Below are 11,042 nucleotides of genomic sequence, written 5' to 3' on the forward strand. Positions count from 1 at the left end.
TTTCATCTGGTGCCCCACAATGGGCATCACATGTAATCAGACATTTTCTGTCCTGACTGTTCAGTCCCAAATAATTGACTCAGAAGTTGAATACAAATTATAAATTCTTGGTTGATATCTGAGTCTTATTACTATCTAGCTCTTATAAGAGCTAGATCTATCTATCTATCTATCTATCTATCTATCTAAATATATTTATATTAACCTTTATTTCTTATTTACACTCTGCCACATGGCAGTACCTTTATTAACAGGGCACATTCATATCCCGCTTCCTCTACATCTGCTAGTGACTTCTTACTCTGTCCTCCTTCCCATCATCTTTAATTTAGTTGCCTCACCTATACTTCCCGTCTAGTTACTGGCCAATCAGTATTTAGTAAGCCAAGTCGAGTGACAAATCTTCATGGTATACAAGAGGGTTGTTCTACAGCAGTGTGTAAATGCAAGTTATAAACGCCTGTGGATGAAAAATCTTAAGTGGTGATAAGAAGAAAATGACCCGAGGTGTATAAAAGAATGAAACATGTTTTAGATTTCTTTCTCTTGCTGGTCTGTTGTATTAAGCCTCCAAAAGTTCATAGTCTTAACATTAATCAATGGTATTTTGATAAGCTATTAATCTAGCTCTGCCGAAGTACTACTGCTATTATCATAGTCACAAGTGCAAGATTTTAAATTCTTTTTGGTTTTTTTCTAACTATAGATTTAAAAGGGCGTCACCTTGTGCTAAAAGCATCTGTCTAATCTATGTACACCTAGTCTTCTGGATAGAGGAAAGAGTGTCAATGCTTTTAACCAGAATACTTTCTGGGTCCTCTATGACTCAAGGGCATACGTATATGGCCTTTTCTTCAGTGTGGATTTCAGTACAGATTATAAAGAGTGGGAATGCTAATGTGTCTAAAATTTATGGCGTTTTGTTGTTTTGTTTTGTCTTTTGTAAACTCAAAAAGATCTTGTAAGCTCTGAAGATATCTGGCGGGAATGAGAAGACATGAGACGCAAACGAACCCACTTAAGAGTTTATTAAAAGGAGTTGTGCTCACCGGCCCGAGAAAACGGTGTGGAAGGAAAGAGAGAGCGTAAAAATGGTGTGTCCAGCTTTTAAAGGCTTCCTGGCACATGCGCACGAGGGGAAAGACGTGCCTACTACAGACGCTGATGACGGGCGACGCTATGCCTTGCACCTGCGTACAGTGGCTTTTGCGTGATGCTGATGATGCAGATGGCAGGCGACCCACGCATGCGCACACAGGTACATGCGCCTGCTTTAGAACCCGGAAGTGCAGTACAGCCTTACCGGTGACTAGAAGAGTTACAAGCTCCAGGCAGTTGACTTGGATCCACCTTGAACAGGTCCAATGGACTCCAGATAAGTACTGTCGACCAACAGTCTACTTTTCCCCACCTACCGCCTGTTCCTGACTACCTTTCCCTGGTAATGGCACTCCCCTCCCTCAATTACCAGGACCTAAGAAAAAAATTCCCCCTAAACTTCTTAACTTTATCTTCTGCTCTGCCAGCAGCCTGCCAGGTCCAGGTCCAGGTGTCCCCTCAAAAATCTGCATCAAGGACAGCTTCAAAGTGGCTGCCCTAAGTGATCTAACCTCACTGACTGCTTCAACTAGGCCTGTACTTTCCTAGCTACTATCGCCGGAGACTGTCGCACAAAGCCTGGACACTGAGATCGACTGCTTTGTCCCCGACTCCAGAAGAACGAGGCTTCACCCTGGCAGCCATGCTCAACTCTACTGGATTGAGGATCCCATATGGAAGAGGAAGCTTTCCTTCCTGTCCCCTCTCCTCGTTTTCCTGGCTTTACTAACCACACTCTGATTTATCAGTTTCTTCTGTTTCCCCAACGACATATTCAAAAATCTCCAATCAAACAACTAATCAACTATTGTTACAGGACTATCAACCGTTGGTCCCAGAGCTAGGGGAACAAGACTACCAAATGTGCCCAGATGGTGAGAAGCAAAAGTACCCCAGATATATCTGTGTCCCTAGACAACAGGAAGCAGTCTAAAAGACCACACCCATAACCCAGCCTTTCCCTTTTCTCTCATCTTTTATAATAAACAAAGGGGAGGAATTTTAGCATTCAGGCATTTACCTGACTTGCTCTCAGGGACGTAGCAGGACAAGTCACCAGCAGCAGCTAAGATGTGACATTGTAGCTACTGCAGCCACCAAGTAGAGAACTTTTCCTATGTGTATGCACTATATTCCTCTTATAAAAGACAAGCCTTTCTTGCCCCTCTCTTTCCTTCTGCTCTTGCTCAGAGGCTGCCTCTGCACCTCCTCCCAATAAACCTCCCATGTGAGCTCTGTTGCATGATGTGACTTTGTTGTGTCTCTTGGCTGCAACCCACCAAGTTACCTTCTGCTACTGAACTATTGCATGTATGAGTATGTGTGTATATGAATGTGTGCAAGTGTGTGGTGAGAGTATGTGTCTCTGTGTGTGTGTGAATGTATGTGCAAGTGTGTGTATGAGTGTGTGTATGTAAGAATGTTTGCAGTATATGTGTGTGTGAGAGAGAGACAGAGTGTGTGTGTGTTGGTATGTATACACATATGGTCAGTACATGCATATGACTATGTGCGCATGTGTGAATGGAGGGCCCAGAGAACGGTTCCCTGCCTTACACTTTTAGATAGGAACTCTCAATGAAAGGGAAGCTCCCCCTTTCCCCAGGAGTTACAGACACAAACAGCTATGGCCCTGTTGAGTAGGTAGAGTGGAGTTGAGCTCAGGTCCTTATGCTACAAAGCAAGTCCCCTCACCCACTGAGCCATCTCCCTCGTCTCTACTTTAAATACAACAACAACACAGCAACAACAAAAGCCCCAATTCTTAAAAGCCTTCTTTTATGGCTATTGGATGACTTGGTGGATAAGGGTGTTTGCCACCAAGCTTGACAATTTGAGTTCAAGGCCTGGGACCCACATGGTGGAGGGAGAGATGATTCTGCAAGTTTTCCTCTGGCCTCCATGTGTGCACCATGGCACCCCCATCCGCCAAATAAACATAATGAGAAAATTAGAAAAACAAACCCCTTAGTTTTGTTTACTCTCTTGACCAATTGCATCTCATTGCACGGCTTTTCGGTGGGGAGGGAAGACAGGTCAGTAATATATAATTTAGCCCTTGTTTGTCTGAGTAGCGCTTCATGTTGTGTTTGCTTGGAGAAGACAAATGGGCGCTTTGAAAACGACAGCTCCCTCTTAGTTAGGTTCTGGCAATTAGTGCTGCAGAAGACAAGGCTGGGCTGGCCCGGTTCTCTTCCCTTCATCAATAACCTATTGTTTCTTTTTGAAAATTTGAAGTCTGTCTTCTTTATTCATGTGCTTTTCAAAAATTACAAAATTTAATCTAGGTGAAATGCTGCTTTTCATTGATTTTTTTCCCCCCCTTCTGGTTCACAGAACATCCTTCCAAACAGAAAACAGTGTATCTTCTGCCTGGGATGCTTTCTCTTCTGCTGTGTGTGTTTTTAATTCCAGTATTTTATTTAGAAACATTCTTTTTATTTATTTATTTATTTATTATGTATACAATATTCTGTCTGTGTGTATGTCTGCAGGCCAGAAGAGGGCACCAGACCTCGTTACAGATGGTTGTGAGCCACCATGTGGTTGCCGGGAATTGAACTCAGGACCTTTGGAAGAGCCAGCAATGCTCTTAACCACTGAGCCATCTCTCCAGCCCCTAGAAACATTCTTCATTCGTGTTTACTACCTATTCTGTGTCTTCCCTCCAGTTACCCTCATTGTCTTCAGCTCTGCCTGGTGCAAACAGAGAAGGCATTGAGATGTTAATCTTGCGGCTTGCAGAGGTGACTTTTTTCCTTTCTTTTTTTTCCATTTTTTTTTATTAATTTTAATTCTAAAATTTTTTCTTATTCTCCCAGTACCATCCCGCTCCCCTCCCCACTCCCTTACCATTCCCAAGAGCAGTCAGGGTTTCCTGCCCTGTGGGAAATCCAAGTTCCTCCCCCCTCCCTCCAGGTCCAGGAGGTGAGCATCCAAACAGGCCAGGATCCCAAAAAGCCAGTCCATGCAGACGAAACAAGACCCAGTGCCATTGTCAATGGCTTCTCAGTCATCCCCCATGTCAGCCACATTCAGAGAATCCGGTTTGATCACATGCTCGTTCAGTCCCAGTCCAGCTGGCCTTGGTGAGCTCTCATTCGATCAGTCCCCTTGTATCAGTGGGTGAACGCACCCTTCGCGGTCCTAACTTCCTTGTTCATGTTCTCCCTCCTTCTGCTTCTCATTTGGACCTTGGAGGCTCAGTCCAGTGCTCCAATGTGGGTCTCCGTCACTATCTCCATCCATCGTTGGATGAAGGTTCCCTCTGGTTCTGCTTTCCTTGCTCACGATCTCCCTCCCTCTGCTTCTCATTTGGACCTAGGGAGTTAAGCCCAGTGTTCCAATAAGTGTTTCTGTCTCTATCTCCATCCTTCGCCATATGAAGGTTCTGTGGTCGCATTATCTCTGTCCTTGTCATCATGGATCCTTGGCTGTGTTTAGTTCTCAGCTGTCTTCCTCTACCTACTTGTCTGTTTTTCTTTCCATTGTGCAAGTGTCTTCTGTGTACCTTGTCTTTTTAATAAAAGCATTGTCTTAATATTCTTTTTTATTCGGCTCTGCTTTCTTCTATATTCATGGTAAGATAATTTCGGAAGTGCATCTGTTTGTTGCTCTTCTTTCTCTCGTTTGTCTGATTGTATTTTCGCATCAACACTGGAATAGCTTTTTGTCTTCTCTTTGCATGAGGCAAGATCTCTGTAGTTACAAAGGTTCCCCCTGTAATACAGTTACAAAGTATTCCCGTCCATTAGTTGGTCTGCCCATGAACCCTTTCTCTGTCTGATTGGAAGTAAATGTTCGCATTTCTCTGAAGTGAAGTCTTGCTGAAACACACGACTGTGTGAGTGAAGATCCCCAAATCTAGCCGCAATTTCAGCAATGAGTTCACCACCTAAGCTTCTGCTACCTTTAAACGATGCCTGTGCAAAGGAACCACCATCTCTAGAATGTTCCAGGTTCCTCTTGGCTCTCTCTGCTCTCCCTGCCTCCAGAGTACTGCATTACTTCAGAGAGTAGATTTCCCATGTGCCATGGGCAATTCTTCTGTTTGTTTGTTTGTTTGTTTTTAAAGGCTACACAAAGTCTTGTTTCTAAAGGGGTGATGCAAAGCCACTGTGAAGGGAATACGGAAAATGGCAAGATGGCCAGACTTCAGAGAATCTGCGCCTACACAGACTTCCGGGCTACACACAGCCTTGAGTTCTGAGTGGGCTAAGATAGAAAGCGCTGTTCCAGCACCCGCCCTTCCAGTCTCTGACGTCATTTGTTTCACAAAGTGGAATCCTACTTGTAGTACAAAGTGATATTTGGGGATCATCTTAGTTTAATGCATAAAGGATAGATCCTAGAATCAATGGATTACCACGTTTAATTTTGTTGTTAAGAGTGTGGGCTTTTCCTAGTTTATTTTCTATTAGCTGGCATTAAGAGAGTACGTAAGCGTTTGCATTGCTATGGCAAAATAATGAAGGTTGGGTAATACAGTGTAAATGTGGGCTTCTGGGGACTCACAATTCTGGTGGCTTGGGGGGTTCCAAAAGTGCCATTCTGGCTCTGTCACAGGCGATAAAGAAGTAGAATGGGAACTGGCCAGTTCCTGAAGGAGCCTATGCAAGGGAAAGGAAGTAGGAGACCAGACTGGGAGGGGCTTCCTCTTAGCACAGTCTGCTCTCGGGGGCATTGTTGGGAAATATTATTTTAAGTCCATAGCAAAGTCCCCCACCCTGGGGAACAGACTTTGAGCTCCTGAGCCTCTGGGGAACAAGACACATTTAAACCATAGCTGAGAGATTTCTCAGCTGAGAGATTCAGAGCTCAGGGGTGTTTCCATTTCTCCTTGGCTTCCTTTACTTCCTGACCAAAGTTCCCGAAGCCATCAGTATTTGTTAAGGCGATCCAAGATCTTGCTGTTGGAGCAGTAGGCCTGTTTCTACCTAGCCTACATCTGAAAGAGTGCCCCCCCACGCCTCTTTCCGCTCTGAATGATTCAAATCACATTTTAAAGGGCCATTTAAAAAACAGGATTATATAATCACTTCCTTAAACTTACCATTCTTGGGGAGGAAGCAAAAAAGAAACCTCAGATAGGGAACAAGAAAGTCAGCCTTTTAGTTGTGAGCTATGGTTTAGCAAAGGAAAACCAAGCCATTGTCAGCACCACCGGCAACTCTGGTGAAGAGTTTTCTGCTGGTCATGGCAAGGGTTTGAAGAACTCTCTAAATTGGAAAGTCAGTTTTGTGTGGAGGTTTCACTGTTTTATTTTAGGATTTAATTGTGCAGTATAGTGACATATTGACTCAGGAGATCTGGGTGGGTAGAACCGATTTTGAACAAAGGGAAAAACGGTATGAAGACGTGAAATTTCTGTTGAGGTTTGGAGTCAGCATCTCAGAACACTAAGTGGGAGATAGTCGCTCATGGAATTATTAATGGCAGGAGATACCAAGGCAAGGCAAAGGTTCTGGTGAGGCTTGGCTTTTATGAAAGCATTATTGGAACTGGAGAGGTGGCTCAGCAGTTAAGAGTGGGTACCACTCTTGCAGAGGATCACTGTTTGGTTCCTATCTAATGTCTGTTTCTGACCTCCACTCTTGTGCACATTCCTTACACACACACACACACACACACACACACACACACACACACGCAGAGTTTTTTAAAATCTGAAAGAAAACACATCAAGGAGAAACTTGACATTATTAACAGATAATTATGCAGAGGGATGTCCCAGCCTGATGGTGACATGGGCCTCTATTTCTGAACTGGGCGTGTAAGGCTGACCATTGTGTGAGCTCATGTCTCCTGCTTTACCCAAGAGTCTTTACTGTGTGGTTATGGCAGTAACAGGGGAAGACTGTGAGTCCTGCCCCAGCTCACTGTGCTGTTTGGGGGCCTTCCCATTGTCTCCAGGATCTACCCTTCGTCATGTGTAGGAGAAGGATGTCTCACAGGCTCCCTTTGGCTCATGTCGCCTGGCTCTTCATTAATGTGCTTTGCAACACAAGGCGGCTTTTTTTGGGGGGGGGGGGGAAGGTTGCTTTTGTGTGGTCAGTCCATGCTAACGAGCCCACAGGCTGCAGAGATCTGGACTTGCTGTACTATTCTCTAGGGTACTCTAATGAGCAGCAGCAAATTGGAACTGTTGAATCCTTCAGGCCAGTCTTCTTCCCCAGTGATATGTCCTGAGATTGCACATTATGGGAAGGAAGATGTGTTTTCATGGACTCCATGCTATAAAATATTTATACCCTGCCTTTGGTTATATAAAGTCTTTTGCTGTGTAGGTCATCTTCTCAGCAAAATGTTCCAGGATGCGCACAACCTGCGCAAGCCCCTGTGGATCTTACTGGGCAGGCACACAGACAGCCCTACAGAACAAGACACTGTCAGGGCTGATGCCTGAATAGGAATGGATCATGCATGACTTAACCCTAAAAGAAGATTTGGCATGAATAGAATTTCTAAGATATATAATTAACTCTTTTATATTAATGAGAAATATAGCCTCCAACCCTGGGAGCTGTCTCAGGATATAGTCTACTGAAGTTTAACTCTTTCCTTCCTCCACTGTTTAAAGCTGTCAAGGTGTTCTGTCTTCCCTCTTCTTTTGGGTCAGTTTTGTATCTTGTATTTTTGGGTCCCTACATCTTCTTGCCAAATCCTGGCCACTCTTTCGGAGGCTATGGAAATATAGAGTAGAACCTCTGCCCACAATAGACTAACCATTTAGTTAAACAGTTAAGAGACACACTTGAAAAATAAGTAAAAGTAGCACATGACAAATAGGCATTGCATACAGATAGCAGAATTTGAACTTAAATGATGTTGATGGTATATATGTTCCCAATTGCAAAGAGTAAGGACTAATATAGATGGAAATGTTCACGATTTTCCTTTGGCAGGAGCGATATAGCTGGTCTATTAGAGACGGGCAAGATTTGAGGAAAATAGGGAGGAATTTGTGTGTTTTACTAAGTGAGGCAATTTATCAACTCGTAGAAATAACAGGAAAGGTTCTCAGAACTGTATAGGCTAGGATGGAATAGGTTGTGCTGCAGTAACAAGCAAGCCCAAATATTAGTGGCTTAAATGGGGCAGGTTATTTTTCACTTGAGCTGTAAATTCATTAGTTCACTCTGTTTCACACTGTCCTCCTTCAGCGATGCGGGCTGACAAAGCCACCAATCACCTGATCTCTGATCATCTGTGGTGGGGGAAAGAAGGGAAACATGTGCTGACTTTTACAGGTTTCAAATGAGATGTGGTGTGTGTCTCTTCTCATATTTCAGGGACCACAGGAAATCACATCTATCTGCTTAACCACGAGGAAAACTGTGCCCCTCTTTCATGCTCAGGAAATAACAATAGGAAACAATTGGAGTAGCTCTAAAGCCACTCTAGGGTCTGAATGTGTCTTCTCAAATTCATGTATGGAAAACTAGTCCCCACTGTGATGCTATTAAGAGATGGGACTTTTGAGGGAGTGATTAAGTCAGGAAGGCTCAGCTCTGACCCTGTGAAAGCGCTGGAAGAAACTTGCTTAGGCTTTTTTCTCCTTCCATTCTTTCTCCACATGAAGACCCAGAATTCTCTCCCTTGGAAGACATGGTCATTCAACACTATCTTGGAAGTGGAGGCCAGGCCCTTCCCAGCCACTCAAATCTGTCAGTATTTCCATCTTGGAACTCACCAGAACCCAGAACCATGAGAACAGATTTCTGTTTCTTATAAGTTACCCACTGTTAGGAATTTTGTTATAGCAGAATAACAGGGGAATAGAGACACCACCCACATGGCCAGGGTGAGGGAGGCTGTATGTAGTGGTGGGCAGCAGAGGATGCCGCAGACAATATACCTAGATCTGAACTCCCTTGGGTGACTTTAGGTAAGTTTCTTCACCTCTCAGCTCCCTCATTCAGGAGTGGGCTGAATTACTTTGACCTGGCAAATCTGTGAAGACCTTAAGCGCCAGCAAATGCTGACTTGCTTGGTTGTCACCTCTCTCCGCTGACAGCCTTCTATTATTTTGCTCACACCTCAATTGATACCAGCCGTCCCTTCTGTCCTTGCTGTAACTTCTTGATTCTTTTTCCAACCCCAGCAGATTTCAGCTACAACCTCTAATAGTCCCCGAGGTGCCTTTGTAAAGCAGATGGACATCCCCTCGATGCGGAGGCTGCAAGGGCTTTTGGGAAGATCTTGTCTTAATGTGAATTAAGGAAAAACGCCCGGAAACAGCGTTTCTCAGACACGAGAGGCCCATTGCACACACAAACTCAGAGCTGCTGTGGCTACATGTGCAAGATCTCTGTAAGATCTAGCCAGTCAAAATGTCACCATGTGGGGGAGGGCCCACAAAACCCCACACCTAGCTGAGAAGTTACTGGTAGTTTACAGCTGCTGGGTGGCGGAGGGTCAGCTTTCTTTAAACACGTAGTCCCAGATTGGTTGCCCCTGCTCCAGTGGGTGGCACTACAGCCATGCACATACTGGCAGCACCAACTGGATTCAGTGGTTAAAAAAGATAAAGAGTTTATGAAGCTGGAAGGGAGATGTGATGGGGGAGTTCTGGGAGGAACTGGGAGGACGCATTATGGGTGAACTTGATCAAAACACATAGTATAAGTATAAGAATCGCTCAAATAGAGAAATGAAAGTCTTTCTTTTGCTAGCCCTCTGATGTGCTAGGGTACAAGGCTTTCAAGTAGAACACATATCAGATATCAGACTCCTTCTTCTTTGAAGGGGGTGTCTTCTTAAGGGTGTGGTGAATAAACTATACAACCAGACACAATGTCCCTGGATTTTGAGAACAATAGTAGTTAATTTACTGTACATCTTCTCTTTGCAAGAGAACTTTGCAAGGGAACTTTCAAATGGTGTCTATACATTGTTGCAAAACATGCTATGCTTGTATTTCCAGCATAGGAATTCCTGAGAAAGTCACTAAGAAGCATTATGTTTTCCTAGTCTTAGAATATGTTCACTTATCTACTATATTTTGAATCAATAATATAGTTATTTATAAGCAACTCCAGCTGATCTTAATGAGTTTAATGAATAAAGAATGAGCATAATAACTGAGTTTAACTTCACCAAGAAATAATTTCTTATACAAAAGAAGTTTGATATTAAACTACCCCCAAATATGATATAATTAAATCACATTAATTCTCTTAGGTATAATGCAATTGTCTGTGCTGTGCATAGATAAGAAGCTACGAGAACATTTCTGGTGTGCCTTTGAGAAGAATGTGGATAACTTTAAAAATAAAACAGAAGAAAACAGGGCCAGTAGTGAGAGGGTTTTCTGAGCTCATTTCCTTTCGCGTCAGTTACTGGAAATGTGTCTAATTTAGTGGTTGTGATCCACAGGACGAAGCTAGAGAGGTGAAATTGGGAAAATGTTGACCTCAGCTTTTATTTTCAGGAGTGGGTGGGTGACTCTCCTGGGAGGCAATGGAGATGGAGGAGAATCCACTCTGCATCCGGGTGAGGCTAGTGGAGGGAGCTTCTTTTGTTTGCCATGGAGCTGTTAGAGTGCTTGGCCAAATACCAGCCCCTTGCCAGGTGTTCAAGCCATGCTAATCTCAGAAGCCTGGGAATATAGTACTTTACATGGCAACGCTAATGGGATTAAGAGGTGGATTTTTTGAGATGGGGAGATTAGCTTGGATTATCCACCGGGTCCGGTGTAATCACCAGAGTCTTTAAAAGATAAGTAGGGAGGCAGGACTGCCAGAAAAATAGATGCGATAAAAGAAATAGAAATTGGGGTGGTTTGATTGCAAATGACAGCAGCCTCTGGATGGTGGAAGGAGGAAGAAGTAGACTTTTGCTGGCGCCACCATGCAGACTCTCACCTGCTAACGCTTCAGTTCTCGCCTTGCGAGCCTCACACTTGACTTCTCACCCCCAGAGCAATGAGAGACTAAACCCAT

At 43.9% G+C, this 11,042-nt stretch overlaps 1 long non-coding RNA gene across 1 annotated transcript; it reads left to right on the forward strand.

Moving 5' to 3' along the window:
- The first annotated feature begins 966 nt into the window (after positions 1-966).
- Positions 967-2,341, forward strand: LOC148123263 (uncharacterized). Its single transcript, XR_015736397.1, has 2 exons — positions 967-1,441; positions 1,527-2,341. It is a non-coding gene; the product is annotated as an uncharacterized LOC148123263 (long non-coding RNA).
- The last annotated feature ends 8,701 nt before the right edge of the window (positions 2,342-11,042 follow it).

The sequence above is a fragment of the Myodes glareolus genome, chromosome 1 (genome assembly GCF_982192425.1).
Source record: "Myodes glareolus chromosome 1, mMyoGla1.1, whole genome shotgun sequence".
Taxonomy (NCBI): domain Eukaryota; kingdom Metazoa; phylum Chordata; class Mammalia; order Rodentia; family Cricetidae; genus Myodes; species Myodes glareolus.